The sequence below is a fragment of the Arachis duranensis genome, chromosome 4 (genome assembly GCF_000817695.3).
Source record: "Arachis duranensis cultivar V14167 chromosome 4, aradu.V14167.gnm2.J7QH, whole genome shotgun sequence".
In the NCBI taxonomy this organism is placed as follows: domain Eukaryota; kingdom Viridiplantae; phylum Streptophyta; class Magnoliopsida; order Fabales; family Fabaceae; genus Arachis; species Arachis duranensis.
In genome coordinates, this window is record NC_029775.3 from 78,448,632 (window position 1) to 78,469,043 (window position 20,412).

General features: G+C 35.6%; 1 non-coding gene across 1 annotated transcript; it reads left to right on the forward strand.

The window, feature by feature from the left end:
- The first annotated feature begins 4,652 nt into the window (after positions 1 to 4,652).
- LOC127747220 (small nucleolar RNA R71) lies at positions 4,653 to 4,756 on the forward strand. The gene has a single exon (XR_008009023.1). It is a non-coding gene; the product is annotated as a small nucleolar RNA R71 (small nucleolar RNA).
- Positions 4,757 to 20,412: the final 15,656 nt, after the last annotated feature.

Sequence of the window (20,412 nt, forward strand, 5' to 3'; positions counted from 1 at the left end):
TTTTTAACTAGAATTTTTGAGTACTTTAAAGTTGATTTGTTAAATGAGACTGTAAAAAACAAGGTGTCTTCAATCAGAGGAGGAGGAGCGACTAAGGAAACCAAAGGGCGAAAATCTGCTGCATCGGATAGTGACTATGAAGGCAGGCCAGAATCTTCCAAAACAATCAAGTCCATCAAACATATTTTGGGAGAATTTTCGAACATGGCAGACATGATGTTTCGATCCCACAAAGAGGCCCGCAAGCAAGCTTATGAGAGTGAGAAAGCTTGGAAAAATTGCAAAGAAAGGGTCATTCTGATGATGGAACATTTTAAAGAAGACTTGGGAGATGATAGTGAAGGAGACGCTGAGGAAGAAGATATTAATTTCTCTGATGATTAGTGACTGTTTTTTTTTATTCTGTTTGATATTGGCTCTATTAGGCTCAATCTATTTTTTGTATGAGCATGACTTGATACTTACTGCTCTGGGATAATCTCTAGGATACTTTGATATACTTTTGCTACTTTATCTTGAATATTTTGCTATGTTAATCATGTTTTGTGCAGGTGCCCCCATGATGACAAAAGGGGGAGGAAATTTAGGTTCCAAAATTGAAATTGGAATGAAACAGGGGCTGAAAAACAGGGGAACAGGGGATGAAATTTTCAAAATTGAAAATTCATGATCACCCTTGTTCAAAGAATGCATGTTGTTAGTGCATTTGTTTTACTATGGTCACTGCTGTTTAAACTGCATTTGGCATTTGGTTTATAATAATGATTGATTTATTTTGATGCTTGGCTGTTGATTCATCATTGATAAACTTGTTGGATTGAAAATTTATTTTTGGCAGTTCCTTTAAATTGTGTAAAATATAAAAACTACTTTGTTTTGCTCTTCAAATATTTTTCATCATGTTGTTTTGCTCTGATATCCTAAACAGGAAAATGTTTAAAAAATATTTGGATACTTTTTGTTGTATGAAAATGGTCGAGCAGTAAATCAGTTTATGATATCAAATGAGTTTTGATTATCAATTAAAACTGCTCATAAATCAAGCATTTATCATCATGTATAAATATGCTAAATAACATTGTTACTTTAAGCTTGATTCAAATGTTACAGGTTAGTGCCTCCCTTGGTAAAATAGCATACATTAAGGGGGAGTCATGTGACATTTAGAAAGGGGAGAAATTCAAATTCAAAGGGAGTATTCCTTACTCAATCTCTAAATTTCTTTCCATTTCAATTTTAATAATGTTTGTCATCAAGGGGGAGATTGATGAGTTTGGAAAACTCTTATTTAATTTTGATGATGAACAAACATTATTAAAATATTTAATTACAAAATTATTAATTTGATCTTTATTCATAATTTGCTTAATTAATAATTTTGTTGTACAGATTTTATGTTGGGCCGAGAAATGAGTTTCTGGTTTAAGCTCAATAATCAGCCTTGATGCATGACTTATATTGAGTGGCTGAATTTTATTGATGGGCCAAGCTCAATATTATTACAACCAAGCCCATGGTTAATTTTCCCATGCTTGATCCGAAACAATATTCATCATGAAAGCAAATGTTAACTAATTGGGCCAGTTTTAACTTCAATACTACAAGCCCAAATCTCATTTGTGATGAATAGTTCCAAACTTGGTCCGAAACCAAGATTAAAATGAAAGCAAAATGCTTCCAACGGATCCAAGTATTTCACCATGTGATGAATTTCAAAATCTATTACATTATCAATTAATACATGGGAAATATGAGAGAGAAAAATTCAACTGAATTGATTGATGGGTATTATGACAAACACGCCACTCTAAGCTAGGGAAGTAAAAGCAACTTTCACCAACAAAGTGGTTTATCACATTGAATTGTTTTTCTCTAAGTTGTTTATTCTCTCTCATCTCTTTCTTGTTTCTTCTTCGGTCCTTGTCCAGGAAGCTATGGACGCTATGCTTATCAACAAAGAAAAAGAAGAAGTTGCATACATCAAGACCATCAAGTTAATGATGGCAGGAAAAAGTAAAGTATGTAGTGGCTGAGATTTTCACCAAATGTGGTTAGATTTGGTGAGGTAATCTCGAGCTCTTCATGCTCAGAAATGGAAGATGAAGATTCGGCCAGCAAGGGAGATTCTTGAAGCATGGCTTGTCTTTGATTCTGCTCAACCACCACAGGGAGTAGCTAGAGTGACGAAGTGATGGTTGAAGGCAGAGATTGAAGCAGATGAAGTCATCATCATCATGAAGCATCAAGGGCCAGAAATCCATCTTGGAGAGGAAGCCAAGGATAGAGAGCTCGGATTGATGAAGGGTGATGATCAAGAAAGGACTAGAGGTAATTGTATGTTGGGTTTTACATGGTTATCTCTTCTCTCTCTAAGTGGCCGAACCAGTTTTGTGTTATTGAAGGAGGAAGAAGTTGGTTCGGTTTTGGCTTCAATAAGTGGAGGCTCCCCTCTTCTATAATAAGGGTGGACAACCACTGTTTGATGCAAGGAGAAAATTTGAGAGTGCAAGGCACAGAGTTCTCAGAGCTACCTGAGCTAACAGTTTTCTCTTCTCCTTCAATGTATTCTGTTTTGTAATTTTTCTGTTTAATTTTGTCATATCTTGAGTCTCATGGAAAAAGGCAAACAAGTGAGGTTTGTATGAAAAAGCCATAGAGCGGAAAAAGGCAGAGAGTGCAAAATTAAAAGAAAAAGCCATAGATGTCTTAGAGGTCCTTTGTTCATCTATGTTGTGTATTATGATTCTGTGGGAATCCTCTTGTAAGTTGGGTTAGCACTTTACAAGTTGTAATCAGATTGATTATAGTGAAATTCCATCATGTTTGTGATGGAGACTGGATGTAGGCTGCACTGCACTTAGCAGCCGAACCAGGATATATCTGGGTTCAATCTTCTTCTCCTTTCTACTCCATTACTGTTTTCTACTACACAGGAGCAAAAACCAGAATTATCTCGTGCCAAGTGACGAGACAAAACAAAAAGTCTCGTGGCTAGGGACGAGACAAAACAAAAAGTCTCGTGTGCAGTGAAGAGATAAAAAGAGTAAAAGTTTCCAGAATTAGTCTGACAAGTCAGCAAGTGTTATCAAGCGAAAAGGGGGCTAAGATTCAACCCCCCTTCTCTTAGCCACTGAAACCATCAACACCCTTAGGTTTTAAACACAAGGTAGTCCCCATTCAATTGAAGGACTAATTCTCCTCTGTTAACATCTATCACAGCTCCTGTTGTGGCTAGGAAAGGTCTTCCAAGGATGATGCATTCATTCTCTTCCTTCCTAGTGTCTAAGATTATTATGAAATCAGCAGGGATATAAAGGCCTTCAACCTTTACCAACACGTCCTCTACCAATCCATAAGCTTGTCTTACTGACTTGTCTGCCATTTGCAATGAGAATATGGCAGGTTGTACCTCAATGATCCCCAGCTTCTCCATTACAGAGAGTGGCATTAGATTTATGCCTGACCCTAAGTCACACATAGCCTTTTCAAAGGTCATGGTGCCTATGGTACAGGGTATTAAGAATTTACCAGGATCTTGTTTCTTTTGAGGTAAAGTTTGCTGAACCCATGCATCTAGTTCACCAATGAGCAAGGGAGGTTCACCTTCCCAAGTCTCATTACCAAATAACTTGGTATTCAGCTTCATGATAGCTCCTAGATATTGAGCAACTTGCTCTCCAGTTACATCTTCATCCTCTTCAGAGGAAGAATAGTTTTCAGAGCTCATGAATGGCAGAAGGAGGTTTAATGGGATCTCTATGGTCTCTATATGACCTTCAGATTCCTTTAAGTCCTCAATAAGGAACTCCTTCTTGCTTGAGAGACGTCCCCTGAGGTCTCCCTCATTGGGATTCACGTCCTCTCCTTCCTCTCTAGGTTCGGCCATGTTGACTATGTCAATGGCCTTGCACTCACTTTTTGGATTCTCTTCAGCATTGCTTGGGAGAGTACTAGGAGGAGTTTCAGTGACTTTCTTACTCAGCTAGCCCACTTGTGCCTCCAAATTTCTGATGGAGGACCTTGTTTCACTCATGAAGCTTAAAATGGCGTTAGACAGATCAGAGACTATATTTGCTAAGTTAGAGGTGCTCTGCTCAGAATTCTCTGTCTGTTGCTGAAAAGATGATGGAAAAGGCTTGCTATTGCTAAACCTGTTTCTTCCACCATTATTAAAGCCTTGTTGAGGCTTTTGTTGATCATTCCATGAGAAATTTGGATGATTTCTCCATGAGGGGTTATAGGTGTTGCCAAAGGCTTCCCCCATGTAATTTACCTCTGCCATTGCAGGGTTTTCAGGATCATAAGCGTCTTCTTCAGAAAATGCCTCGTTAGTGCTGTTGGATGCATTTTGTCATCCATTCAGACTTTGAGAAATCATGTTGACTTGCTGAGTCAACATTTTGTTCTGAGCTAATATGGCATTCAGAGCATCAATTTCAAGAACTCCCTTCCTCTGAGGCGTCCCATTATTCACGGAATTCCTCTCAAAAGTGTACATGAATTGGTTATTTGCAACCATTTCAATAAGTTCCTGAGCTTCTGCAGGTGTTTTCTTTAGGTGAATGGATCCACCTGCAGAATGGTCCAGTGATATCTTAGAGAACTCAGATAGACCATAATAGAATATATCTATCATGGTCCACTCTGAAAACATGTCAGAAGGACACTTTTTGGTCATTTGCTTGTATCTTTCCCAAGCTTCATAGAGGGATTCACTATCTTTTTGCTTGAAGGTCTAAACATCCACTCTAAGCTTGCTCAGCTTTTGAGGAGGAAAGAATTTAACCAAGAAGGCCGTGACCAGCTTATCCCAAGACTCCAGGCTATCCTTAGGCTGTGAGTCCAACCATGTTCTAGCTCTGTCTCTTACAACAAAAGGGAAAAGCATGAGCCTATAGACTTCAGGATCTACTCCATTAGTCTTAATAGTCTCACAGATCTGCAAGAACTCAGTTAAAAACTGGTAGGGATCTTTTGATGGAAGTCCATGAAACTTGCAGTTTTGTTGCATTAGAGCAACTACTTGAGGTTTCAGCTCAAAATTGTTTGCTCCAATGGCAGGAATTGAGATGCTTCTTCCATCAAACTTGGAAGTAGGTGTAGTATAATCACCAAGCATCCTCCTTGCATTATTGTTGTTGCGTTCGGCTACCATATCCTTTTCTTGTTCAAAAATTTCAATAAGGTTGTCTCTGGATTGTTGTAATTTAGCTTCTCTTAGTTTTCTCTTCAGAGTCCTTTCAGGTTCAGGATCAGTTTCAACATGAATGCCTTTTTTCTTGTTCCTGCTCATATGAGAAAGAAGAGAACAGAAAAGGAAGAGGAATCCTCTATGTCAAAGTATAGAGATTCCTTTATGTTAGTAGAAGAAGAAAGGAGATAAGAGTGAAGAAAAAGAGTCAAGAATCCAAACACAAGGGTGAAGATAGGAGCAGATTCTTGAGATGAAGAGAAGTGTTAGTGAATGAATAAATAAATAGAATAAGATGAGAGAGGGAGAAATTTTCGAAAATAAATTTTGAAAAAGTAGTTAGTGATTTTCGAAAATTAAACGAGAATAAAATTAAAATTAAAATTTAAAACAATTAATTAATTAAAAAATTTAAAAAGGAAAGAGAAATTTTCGAAAATTAGAGAGGAAAAATAGTTAGGTGGTTTTGGAAAAGATAAGAAACAAACAAAAAGTCAATTAGTTAATTGAAAAAGATATGATAAAAAGATATGATAAAAAGATATGATTAAAAAGATATGGTTGAGAAAAATTTAATTTTTAAAATTAAAATTAATTACTTGACTAACAAGAAACTAAAAGATATGATTCTAGAATTTAAAGATTGAACCTTTCTTAACAATAAAGTAACAAACTTCAAATTTTTTAATCAATCACATTACTTGTTAGTTAAGTTTCGAAAATTTAAAATAAAATAAGAAAAAGATTTTGAAAAATAGTTTTAAATTTTTTAAAATCATAAGATAAAAGTAAAAGAGATTTGATTTTTGAAAAAGATTTTGAAAAGATAAGAATTTTAAAATTGAAAATTTGACTTGACTTATAAGAACTAACTAATTTTAAAAATTTTGACTAAGTCAACTCAAATTTTCGAAATTTTGAGAGAAAAAAGGAAAAGATATTTATTTATTTTTTTTTTTTAATGATGAGTGAGAAAAACACAATTATGACCCAAAACATGAAAATTTTGGATCAAAACACATGATGCATGCAAGAACACTATGAATGTCAAGATGAACACCAAGAACACATTGAAGATCATGATGAACATCAAGAACTTATTTTTGAAAAATTTTCAAGAAAAGAAAACATGCAAGACATCAAACTTAGAAATCTTTAATGCTTGGACTCTAACAAATGAAAAATGCATATGAAAAACAAGAAAAGACACAAAACAAGAAAATTCAAAGATCAAGCAAGAAGACTTACCAAGAACAACTTGAAAATCATGAAGAACATATGCATGAATTTTCAAAAAATGCATAAATTTCAAAAATATGTAATTGACACCAAACTTAAAATTGACTCTAGACTCAAAACAAGAAACACAAAATATTTTTAATTTTTATGATTTTATAATTTTTTTGGATTTTTGTATATTTTTTTCGAAAACATATAGGAAAAATAAAATAAGAAATTCAAAATTTTTAATAAGAATTCCAGAAATCTTTCAATATTAGTCTAAAGCTCCGGTCCAGAAATTGGACATGGCTTAATAGCCAGCCAAGCTTTAGCATACATAGTTCAAGCATGTGAAGAGGAAGCCTAAGTCCAAAAGAATTTAGACATGGCTTTACAGCCAACCAGGCTACAACATGCTTCATGAAACACTAGAATTCATTCTTAAAGATTTAGAATAATTTTTTTTCGAAAACAGAAGTAAAAATTTTTTTGAAAGATTTTTGAAAATTTTTTGAAAATAAAACAAAAAGAAAATTACCTAATCTGAGCAACAAGATGAACCGTCAGTTGCCCAAACTCGAACAATCCCCGGCAACGGCGCCAAAAACTTGGTGCACAAAATTGTGATCTCTAATAATGGCATTCAACTTGGTGTGCGCATTTACTAACTCATCACTTTCTTCACAACCTCACACAACTAACCAGCAAGTGCACTGGGTCGTCCAAGTAATAAACCTTACGTGAGTAAGGGTCGATCCCACGTAGATTGTTGGTATGAAGCAAGCTATGATCATCTTGTAAATCGCAGTTAGGCGGATAATAATTGGTTATGGAGTTTTTGAATAATAATAATAAATAACTAGAAAATAAATATAGAAATACTTATGTAAATCATTGGTGGGAAGTTCAGATAAGCGTATGAAGATGTTGTGCTCCTTTTGAATCTCTACTTTCCTACTGCCTTCATCCAATCCTTCTTACTCCTTTCAATGGCAAGCTGTATGTAGGGCATCACCGTTGTCAATGGCTACATCCCATCCTCTCAGTGAAAAAGGTCCAAATGCTCTATCACAGCACGGCTAATCATCTGTCGGTTCTCGATCATGCCGGAATAGAATCCATTGATTCTTTTGCGTTTGTCATCACGCCCAACAATTGCGAGTTTAAAGCTCGTCACAGTCATTCAATCTTTGAATCCTACTCGAAATACCACAGACAAGGTTTAGACTTTTCGGACTCTCATGAATGCCGCCATCAATTCTAGCTTATACCATGAAGATTCTGATTAAGGAATCTAAGTGATATGCGTTCGGTCTAAGGTAGAATGGAAGTGGTTGTCAGTCACGCGTTCATAGGTGAGAATGATGATGAGTGTCACGGATTATCACATTCATCATGGTGAAGTGCAACGAATATCTTAGAACAGGAATAAACTGAATTGAATAGAAAATAGTAGTAATTGCATTAAAACTCGAGGTACAGCAGAGCTCCACACCCTTAATCTATGGTGTGTAGAAACTCCATCGTTGGAAATACATAAGTGATGGTTCAGGCATGGCCGAATGGCCAGCCCCCTAAATGTGATCAATAGTCTCCTAAGATGAATAATGGAATAAAACCGAGACCAAAGATGTCTAATACAATAGTAAAATGTCCTATTTATACTAGACAAGCTACTAGGGTTTACAAAAGTAAGTAATTGATGCAGAAATCCACTTTCGGGGCCTACCTGGTGTGTGCTTGGGCTGAGCTTGGGCTTTACACGTGCAGAGACTTATTTTGGAGTTGAACACCAAGTTGTAACGTGTTTTTGGCATTCAACTCTGGTTCGTGACGTGTTTCTAGTGTTTGACTCCAGAATGCAGCATGGAACTAGCGTTGAGCGCCAGTTTATGTCGTCTAATCTCGAATAAAGTATGGACTATTATATATTTCTGGAAAGCTCTGGATGTCTACTTTCCAACTCCATTGAGAGCGTGCCATTTGGAGTTTTTTAGCTCTAGAAAATCTATTTTGAGTGCAGGGAGGTCAGAATTCAACAGCATCAGCAGTCCTTTGTCAGCCTTCTTATCAGAGTTTTGCTCAGGTCCCTCAATTTCAGCCAGAAAATACCTGAAATCACAGAAAAACACACAAACTCATAGTAAAGTCCAGAAATGTGAATTTAGCATAAAAACTAATGAAAACATCCCTAAAAGTAGCTAGATCCTACTAAAAACTACCTAAAAACAATGCCAAAAAGCGTATAAATTATCCACTCATTACTTTGCTCTTTCACTTATTCATAATCCATGACTCCAAAAAGTGGAAGACCTACCTTAAGAAATAACAGAGAAGGTGCTCCACCAACAACTGCCTATAAACCTTACAGATTCTATTCTAAGCTTCATGAGGAACACTACTATAAGGTAGTGTGCAAGAAGACAGTGATTCCAAAAGTCAAATTCCAATTAAAAGATGAATACCCAGAAATCCAAAAGCAGATTCGAATGAGGGGTTAGGAAACTCTGGCAGACCTTGCAACCAATGTTGGAATAGTAAGAATCTAGGAGTTTTATGCAAATCTATGGATGACAGATAAACAAAAGAAAGAGGGAAAATGATTCCACACATGCACACCATGGTTCGAGGAAATACTCTGTATTTCAATCTAAATAGAGTAAGGGAGATTTTCAAACTACCCCCACAAAAAAATGAATCCACTCTTTTAATAGGAGAGTACAAGCTAATACGAGGCTAGATCAAGTCCTTGAGGACATATGTCTTCCTGAAACTCAGTGGATAGTTGACAAGAAAGGTCAACCAAATTAACTGAGGAGAATGGATCTCAAGCCGCTTGCTAGAAGATGGCTGGACTTTATTGCGCGTTCCATACTCCCTACTAGCAACCGTTCTGAAGTTACTGTGAGGCGAGCGGTGATGATCGACTACTTCATGTTGGGAAATGAAGTGGAAGTTCACCATCTAATCCCCTGTAAGTTATACAAATTCGCAAACAATACCTCAACTCAAGCCAAGCTGGCTTTTCCACACTTCATCTCTCGATTTTGTGGTGAGGCAGGAGTCCTGATTGACAGAGACACATGCATCCCAGTAGACAGTCCAATCACCAAAGAAAGCATGGAGTACACTAAGGGACCAGCTCCGGACAAGAGTCAACAGTCAGTTTACCTTCCCAAGAGGAAGACGCCTGAGCAGCCTCAAGTGATTAAGGTGGTTGAGTTTCACCCCCCTGTCCAGTTCCTATTTCAGTATTCTAATTCTTGTTTTTCATATCTAAGACTGCATGATCACTAGTAGGATTTTTTATTTTTCTAGTATTTAATTTTTATTTTTTATTTTTATCAACTGAGTATAAGATATTCTACTTATCATTCCATTGAACTTGAATAAAATTTTATTTTCTTTTAGAAGCACTAAAATACAAGAATTCTTGAGTTGATCATAATTCGTTCCTTCTAATTCAAAAAGTGGTGGCCTGGCATTTATTTTCTGATTGTATGAATTAATTATGCGTGATTTTCTTGAAGCTGAGGGTGTTGGCTCTTGAAAGAACAGTGAATTTAGAGAAGTATCATTGATTCTCCGAAAAAATAAAAAGATATTGGCTCTTGAAGTAAGAAAAAACAACGAAAAAAAAGAAGAAAAAGAAGAATGATCCAAGGCTTTGAGAATCAATGGTTAGGAGGGTCAAAATTAGCCTAAAAAGCTCAAATGAGTTGTTATCCCTAACTATATGCTTGTGGTGTAAAGGTGTCAAGTGAAAAGCTTGAGACTGAGCAGTTAAAGTCGTGATCCAAAACTAAAGAGTACGCTTAAGAACTATGGGCACCACTGTCTGGGAATTTAAGAAAGGCTAAATTTGAATCCAAAGGGTTCCCCCAGTTAAGTGCCTATGGCGTTTATGTATCGGTGGTAATATAGGAAAACAAAATGCTTAGAGTCACGACTAGTCTCAAGTAAGTGCAAAACACCAAAAGAAGTTGTGTTCAAGAATCAAGAAAAGCTAAAAGATGAGAATCAATAATATCATCCGGATTCTAGTTCCAAGAGATGCCAATACTCTGAGCTTCAAAGGAAAATGAGATGCCAAAACTGTTCAGAAGTAAAGAGCTATTAGCTCCATTCAATATTTGGAAATGAGCTTCATTGACAACCATGAGACTTATTGTATTATTTGCTTCTTAGTCCTATCTTGTTTTTGGTTGCTCGAGGATAAGAAACAGTTTAAGTTTATTGTTCTAATGAGCAAATATTTTATACCCTTGTTGGCACTATTTTCTTAGTATTTTTAGTTATATTTTATTAAGTTTTATTATGTTTTAGTAGGTATTAGTGTAAAATTCACATTTTCGATACTACTTTGAGCTCTTATGTTTTTCTTATGATTTTAGGTGATTTTTGGGTGAATTTGGCAAGTTTTGGCAAAGTCTGATTCAGAGGGAAAGAAAGGATAGCAGATGCCATCAAATCCTGACCTCCATGCATTTAAACGGGCATTTCTGAAGCTACAAAGGTCCAATTGACGCGCTCTCAAAAATCTTTTGAAAACTAACTTCTAGGGCTTTCTAGAAATATATAATGGTTTATGCTTTTCTTTGGAATCGAGTGCCCAAAACGAGCATTGAACACCCAACTTACCCCCTTTTCTAGCGTTCAATGCCCATGAAGGACCAAGGCCAGCGTTGAACGCCAAAAAATGGAGTTCAATGCCACCAAGGGAGCACAAGGCAGTGCATTTACCCCTCCAGTGGACGTTCAATGCCCACTCCTCTAAGTTGGACACCAAGCTCAACCCAAAAACTCACCAAGTCAACCCAGAAATGAATTTTCGCACCTTTAGCTTAGTCTATTTCATTTTTTTGTAATTTCTAATTATTATTAGTATCTTTTTAGGTCTAGTTATTAGTATATATAGAGGGGACATCACTCTTGTTGAGGATCTTCATCTTTTTCCTCACGAGACATATCATACATTATTTTCTCTGTAAGTTATGAGCAATAAACTCCCTAGGTTAAGGATAGGAGCTCTGTTCATTCCTATGGATTAATATCATTACTTTTATTCTTTAATATATGTTTGATTCTATACTATGATGCATCTTTGTTCTTTATCCTTATGAATCTGGGGTGGAACGAGGATATGACCCCTTATTCTACATGAGCTCTTGCGAAGCCTTAGCCGGATAGCATTGAGCTACAACTTGAGAATACATCACAGGTTCCAATAGAGTATCTGGGATGATTGGGATATGTGACATGAAAGCTCATTAGTCATGTGTAATTGAGGTCTCTGCGGCGTTAAGGCTAGAATACAGAGCCTCAGTCTCCGATCCGGAAGATCTGACCTTGTTTGTGGAGTTTTGAGTAGGATCACCAGAGATTGAATTGCGTGAGCTTTACCGGCATTTGATGTAGATTGGTGCGGAATTTATAACCCACACATACTAACCGGCAAGTGCACCGGGTCGTACCAAGTAATACCTTACGTGAGTAAGGGTCGATCCCACGAGGATTGATGGATCAAGCAACAATGATTGATTGACTGGCTTAGTTAGGCAAGCAGAAATTGGTTTTGAAATGTTCAAAAGGTTTAAGTTCGAATTCAAAATATCAAAAGTATAGACAATTAAATAAATTGGGAATAAAATATGGATAAACAGTTAAGGCTTCAGAGTTATCTATTTTTCCGGATTAACTTTTCTTATTAACTATTTTAATTATGTAGGATTTAATTTATGACAAACTATATGTGACTAGACCCTAATTCCTTAGACCTTCCTAGTCTCCTCTAAAATTCATTAACTGCCAATTCCTTGGTCAATTAATTCCAATTAGAGGGTGAAAATCAATTTTCAGTTTATATGCCACAAAAATTCTAATTACCCAAAAATAAGGGGATTATATGTCACGTATCCCATTAAATACAAATAATTAAAATTTAGGAGAATATGTTTTCAAGCTGTTGTTCAAGTAAAGAGCTTTTCCAAGTTTTATAAGAACTCAAATAGAAAAAGGTCATACTTTCGTTCCACCCAAATTCATAAGATAAAGAGCAAAAACAATTCTTAAATATAAATCCAAAACATAAATTAAAATAGAAAAAGTAATAAAATCAATCCATACAAATAGACAGAGCTCTTAACCTTAATAGTGGAGGTCTAGTTGCTCATGGAATGTGAGATGTAAATTTTTTATAGAATTCCCTAATGGAAACCCTCTAATGTAATCTAATAGAAGAGAAGTCTCCCCTTTTTATAACTAATCCTAATTAATTTAAAATCTAATATTTTAAATTAAGATAACATCTTTTCCTAAAAGATAAGATTTGAATTTAAATTCGAATTAATTAACAGATTTTCAGTTGATGGGTGGGGACTACTTGATTTGTCCATTCTGCAGCTTCTAATATGTGTTTTTTGGGCTGGAAACTGGGTCAAAAATAGCCCAGAAATCGTAACCAGCATTTTCTGAATTATTACAGATCGCGCATGTGACGAGTCCGCGTCATCCACGCGCTCGCGTCATTGCAATTTCTCCATTCTGCGAGATCGTGTGAGCCATGCGTCCGCGTCGGTCTTCGCTGGTCATCCCTTTGGTTTCTTCTTTTTCTCTGCAGAAACTTCATCAAATCCCTTCAAATGCTACCTAAAATAAATAAAATTGCACAAAACTCAAAATAGCATCCATAGTGGCTAAAATATAATTAATTATAAATTAAACTCAACAATTTAGATGTAAATTCACTAGGAAAAGATAGACAAGATGCTCACGCATCATAACACCAAACTTAAATTGTTGCTTGTCTTTAAGCAACCAAAACTAATATAAGCTTATGATGTGAATTTACATGAGAATGAGAGTTCGATTAAGCTCATGTCTCTTTTTATAGTGGGTTTTATAACTGTAATCCTGGATAGGTTTGGCATCTCACTCTCCTTTGAATCAGAAGAATGTTAATGTCATTCAGAATTAGAATCCGGATGATATTATGAATTCTCTGATCTTTACATTTCAGTTTAATCCTTGAACACAGCAAAACTTACTTTAATTCATTTTTCTTTGGTGCTTTACACCTTGAGCCTAGCCATGACTTTAAATGTTTTGTCTCAAGAGTTACTTTGACACAAAAACACCACAAGCACTTAACTGGAGAACTCTCTTTGAGTTCTGATTTTTCTTTCAGTTACTTCCAGACAGTGGTGCTCAAAGCCTTTAGCATACTCTGTTAAATGTAATTGATCTCGACTCTAAGTGTTCTGTCTCAAGGATTACTTGACACAATCACACCACAAGCATATAACTAGGAAAACAACTCTTTGAGCTTTTAATCATATATGACCTCCCTAGTCATTGATGCTCAGAGCCTTGGACCTTTCTTTTATTATTATTTTTTTTATTTATATATTTTTTTCTTTTGCTACTTCTTTTCCTTCAAGGATTAAATTTCTGTTTATTTCAAAGAAGTCATAATAATTCTCTAAATTCATGTTCCTTATACATCAACATCACTTGATTCAAATTCAAATATGCACTGTTCATATCATGCATTCAAAAATCATAGAAAATACCACCACTTTTAAGTAAATGAGACTATTCTTAAAATTAGACTCAATTTCTCATGCAATACATCACTTCTTTTCTTCTTTTCTTGTTAGATTCAAGTTCAGTGAGTGGTACATGAAACATCTTTTTAGCATTAAAGCAATTAAAAGAAAACTAATCCTAGGATTCTAACTAATAAAAGATCATGCAACAGACAAAGTAAAATAGCAAAAAGCCAGAACATAACATAGAAAAAAGAGGGGGAGGAATAAAAATGAAAGGAACTCAACTACCTTAGTTATCCTAGCGGTCGCTTTATTCTTCAGGTTGTGCTCCTCCGTGAAGATGATTCGCCTACCTTTTGTGCCAGAAAACCAATAAGCGCAGCGTCCAACAACACCAAACTTAAAGGTTTGCTTGTCTTCAAGCAAATAAGAACTGAAAATAGAAGAGACAAATATTATGAGAAGATAAAAATAAAAGGATAAAAGAATAAGAGAGAATTAGGATTGGGGGAGAGAGAGAGAGAGAGAAAGAAAACTGGGCGGCAAACTAGTGTGGCGCAAGCGACGCGAACGCGTGGGGCACGCGTTCGCGTGATTGCATTTTAGTTAGTTGACGCGGTCGCGTGACCCATGTTATGATTCGGGCGCGAGTACAACCTCGCGCCTGCACAACTCTCTGTTCGAATTTAAATATTTGCCAAATCTGGGGTGACGCGATCGCGTGGAGCATGCGATCGCGTGAGTGGCTTCAGAAGGGAATGACGCGGACGCGTCGGCGACGCGGTCGCGTGATAGGGATTATGCGTCTAGCACCAAGCTAGCACCACTCCAGCACAATATTTAGTTGTGCACCCTTTTTACGTCGAAAATCAGGGCATGCGGCCGCGTGGGTCACGCGGTCGCATGGGAGGCTAATATTCCCACATGACGTGGACGCGTCGGCGATGCGGTCGCGTGGGGCGATTTGTGCCACTGGCACGCCTCCAGCCACGCTCCAGCGTGACTCTCTATTCGTTTTTATTTTCTCCCCTCTCCTTGCAACGCAGACGCGTCGCTGATGCGGTCGCGTCGCGTGGCATTTTTTTATATAGCTTGAGGTGTTCGGTTCCTGAGATAAAATAGCTGCATGATCAGAAAATTAGTAAGAACTCAATAAAAATAAAATAAATGAGAAAATAACTAAGGATACGAAAAAGAACGATCATACCACGGTGGGTTGTCTCCCACCAAGCACTTTTAGTTAAAGTCCTTAAGTTGGACATGTGGTGATCTCCTTGTCATGGTGGCTTGTGCTTGTACTGATCCAAGAATCTCCACCAATGTTTGTAATTCCAATGGCTACTGGGATCCCAAACCTGGCGTATAACGCCTTTGAGCAAATTGGAGCAAGTGACAAGGCCCCAAGAGAGTTGATTATGGGAATGAATTCCAGGGTCCCAAATCTTACTTTTACGTCCGTCTTCTTGTGGATCACCATTATTTCCACCTGGTGGCAAGCAATCTGAATTCTCACTGAGACATCCAAACAACCTTCTAGACCCCTTCAAATTAGCTCTACACCAATCCTTGCACTTTAATTTGGAGCATGCAACCATATTGAACCTTGCTTGATAACTCTTACCATTACCCATCTCCCTCTTACTCTCAAAGCCACAAAGAGCTCTAAGCTGACCATCTGTCTCAAGTAAACCATATTCAAGTGGGAAAGTAAAAGTCAAGGATAGGAATTTTACCCACTTGAATGTTGTATTGGATGGTAATGGCTTTGGGAGAGGTCTTGCAAGTTTCACTTCCTTGTGTTCTTCCTTGAATTCTTCTACCTCTTTGCAAGCTTTCTCAATTTCAACCTCTTCCTCTTGGTAGCTTTCTTCTAATGCAATCTCTTCTTCATTACTTACCAAGGGCATTGGAGGTTGTGCATCTTCCTCTTCTTCTAATTGCTTGCTTATTTGGCTCATTTGCACTTCCACGTTTCTTATTGAGGCTCTGGTTTCTTGCATAAAACTTTTTAAGATTGCTTCCAAATCATTGTTCTGTTGGGAGTGAGAAGACTGAAACTGGTGGTTATTAGAATTATTCTGTTGGAAAACACCCTGAGAACTATGATTAAAATTTTGTGGCCTCTGAGGTTGCTCTCCCCACTCAAAATTTGGGTGTTGGGTGTTGATAGTTGGGACTTGTATGCCACTCATCTGTTGAGTAAGTAGACTTAATTGCTGAGTCATAAGCTTGTTCTGGGCAAGAATAGCATTAAGAGTTTCTACTTCCATAACACTCTTCTTCTGTGAAGTCTCAATATCTGATGGTGGCTCTTGACATGGGTGGAAAGATGATGGTTCTTGGTAGTTGGAACATGGAGCACAGAAGTTTCTTTGGTTTTGGCTTTGCCAACCAAAATTTTGATAGTTCCTCCATCCACCATAGTATGAATCACTACTTGGATGTAAGTAGTAACCCATGTGATCTCTTTCCATTATTTTTCCTTAGCACAAAATACCAAAAAGGATTAAACGCACCACGTGGTAAACAGGAAAGCAAAGAAGACAAAACAGAAATATTTTTTTTTAGAAAAATTACTGCGGGGACACCAAACATTCCGCGCGATCGCGTGAGCCATGCGTCCGTGTCGGTCTTCACTGGTCATCCATTTGGTTTCTTCTTTTTCTCTGCAGAAACTTCATCAAATCCCTCCGAATGCTACCTAAAATAAATAAAATTGCACAAAACTCAAAATAGCATCCATAGTGGCTAAAATATAATTAATTATGAATTAAACTCAACAATTTAGATACAAATTCACTAGGAAAAGATAGACAAGATGCTCACGCATCATAGATCAGAGGAGATTAATGACCACTAGCCCCGACTTTAATCACGTACATTCTTGCCAATGAATGACTCACTCATTGTTAAAGTAGTCAGTAAGAAGTATTAATCCAGAAGAACAAGTATCTCCAAGGCGTTAACTGATTTACTATCATTGTTTCTACGTCTTTGCTTTATTATTTTGTTTATACACCTACAACAATAATTAACTTTCTGCTCGCCTGACTAAGATCTGCAAGATAATCACATCTTGCTTAGTTCAACAATTCTCATGGGATCGACCCTCACTCACCTGAGGTATTACCTAGACAACCCGGTGCACTTGCTGGTTCAGTTGTGCGAGTTCAAATTTTGCGCACCACCCCTACCCCATTTTTGACAGAGAGAACATGGATGAGGAGAGGAGAGGGTGAAGAACCCTAAGTACTATTCACCTACAACTTTCAATCCTACATAACTTTTGATTAGGAGCTTTGATCGTTTTGCCATTTGTGGCCACGCGGAGCTTATCTGCTCCTCTTCATTTTTATCTAAAATTTTGGTAAGCATCTTCCTCACCAAGCTACAGTTTCATTTTTCCTATAAGAATCACGTGTTTGGATTGTGTATTCATGAAACTTGATGATTCTTGTGTTTATGGAAAATTCTAGTTGAGTTTCATCATTAATTCCTGTAGGTAAATGTAAGAGATACTTTTTTCATGTGTTCATAAAATTTTATGAAGTCCTAGTGATTGAATAATGTGTATATTATGTGAAAATAGTATAGATTGAGTATTAGAGGCATTAAGTTGATCATTGGTGTTGCTTGAGCTTGATGGAGGTGAACTTGGAGCTTATACTTGGTGGAATTCAAGAATTAAGGGTTTGATTTTGGCTTTCTAAATGTACGATTTAAGTTTTATTTACCTAAATTTATTTGTGTATTATATGTTTGTCTTGCTTGTGTTTAAATATCTGAGAGGTCTCTCTTGTTGCTGCCGGTTGACACTAAGGGCTGTTCTGTTTGGAGTTTGGAGAGTGGTGAAAATAATGAGAAAAGTGAATTATATTAGAATTCTCTATGATAGTTGCCTAATCATGAATTAGTGAGAACCAAGGATAAAAAGATTGCTGTGTGGAAGCTTAAGATTGCTTAGAGAGTTCTTGTTACCTTATATTGTATCTATTTGGTATTTTTACCATACTAAAAACTCATGGGTTGGGGATTCTCATTTCGTATATAATCCTTGTTTTCCGGATGCAGGTCCTGGTACTCACGGTGAGCTAGAGTTCATCTGAAGACAGCAAAGTTCTTTTGAATTTTGTATTGTATTTTGTTTAGATTTCTCTCCCCTTTATCTTGAAAACTATAATAATGTATAAGTATATATTTTCTTTTGAAATCTTGCCTATAGAAACTTTGATGTATATTGGGAGAGATAAGACGACCTAAACTTCAAAGGTCGTGTGTACATATATATATATATATATGTTATCTTTACTCTATTCCTCCTTTAAGTTCTTATTTTATCACACTTTTTCGAATGTGTTATATGTTTCATTATTTTTATAAATTATTTTATTAAAAATAATTAAATTAATTTATAACTATTTGAGTTCAATTAAATTCAAATTCTTATATATATTTTTATTATGATAAAGTATTTTACATAATTAACACTATAATTTTAGTAATTTATAAATAATAAAAATTATATGAATATTTTAATTTGAGTAAATTATATTTTTAATTTTAAAAATAGAGTTTAGTTAATAATATTATTATCGAGCTCAATATCCACCGATATGAATAAATATCGGTACTCTTCGGTGAACCTAGTTTTACTAATGCGTCACCGTATATCTTTTATTGTTATATTACTAATGTCATTTTTATTAATAACTCATATATATTATTACTTGTGTTTTAATATATCCATCTTTTATAATTATCTGTTTAAGATATTTATAACTTGAATCGCTGACTCAACAGCTTAGTTTCATGAAACCTACCCCCTAACGTGTCATCAAAACATTCAAAACCATCCTCATCATTATTAATCACCATCCTCAGCATCTCATTTTCTTCCTTAATCGTTACAAGAAGAAAGAAAAAAAAGAGAGAGGGAACGAAATTCCATTGAACTTGAGGGCTTCCGACTTTAATTTCTTGAGATCCATAACTCTAATAAAAATTTCTAATCCAATAAAAGTGTTCATATCCTCTACCTCTACACATTGGCATTAATTTTTTCAGTAAAAGTTGATGGTGACGTAGCTTTCCTTCCCCTTGAGTTCGGCTAATTGGAGTTCTAGGAGGCACAGACGATTTCTGACGTTTTCTTTTTCAGCAGCTCGATCAAAAAGCTTCTTCAGAATTTTCGTTGTTATGATTTTGTATGAAAATAGAATCTGGTAATTTTAGTGTGAATTAAATGTATTCTTGATGTGTGATTGTTGTTTGATGATTATTGCTTGAATTTAAGTGATTTTATGCTTGAAATTTTGTTGAATATGGTTGTTTTTTATGCTTTAAAGTTTGGGCATTATAGACCTGACAAGAACTGAACAATTTTTGATGTATTTGAGGGCTGTTATTAAGCTTTAATATTGAGAAAATTGATGAGATTTGGTGGTTGAATGATTAAATTAAAGCTGTGAAAATCGGTAACCAAAAAATTCGAAAACGGATTAAAATACAAGTAATATTTTGAAGGAAAATGGCTAAGGGTTTCGGTTTTGGTATAAGAGGAAGATTAGTATTTAAACTTTATTTTTGAAGGGTAACATTGTATTTATATATAAAAATCGAGGTACAATTTGTAATTATATAAGTTTTTGGGTATTTTAGGTAATAAATAAAGTATGCGGGTAAAAATGGGTATATTATAAAAATTTAGGGTTACTTTTATAAATACTGAGATAAGTGGAGTTTCAAATATAATTTTGTAAAAAACATGTTGAGTTAAAAATAAAATTTATAAAAATTTGAGGTTTAAAACATAGATAACAGGAGTTTGAGAATAAGAGCTTTACGAAGCTAAGTTTCTAAGAAAAGATATAAATATTATTTATTTATCATTTAAAATATCTTATTTATATTATTGTTATTATTATTATTTTATTAACTATATTATCTAGTAAAGATATTATTAATATTATTATAAGTCAGAGAAGAGCAAACAAAATGGCCTTAAAAATTTTAGAGAATGCAGACTTAATTAAAGTATATTTTATAATTCTTTTTCATAAGACACTTAGGGAAAGGCAAAGGAATAATGTGAAGATAATTTATATTATGAAGTGATAGAAAACAAAAGAAGGGAGAAAGAAAGAAGTAAGAAAAAAATAGAAAGATGAGAAGGAAAAGAAAAGAAAAAGAACAAAAAGAGAAGGATATATTAAGTAAAAGGATCTCTGCCATAGAAGAGCAGAGAGCAGTGACTGAAAAGATTTTAATGAATGTCTGCCACAGTAGAGAAGATAGAAAAAAATATTAATTAAAGGGATCTCTGCTATAGTAGAGTAAAGAACAAAGATTAAAAAGAAATTGAGTGTTATTTAGGCATTAGTACCAAGTGTCTAGTGGGGACGGCGATGCGTAACGCTCACTTGATATTATAGGGATAGCTTAGTGGGGACG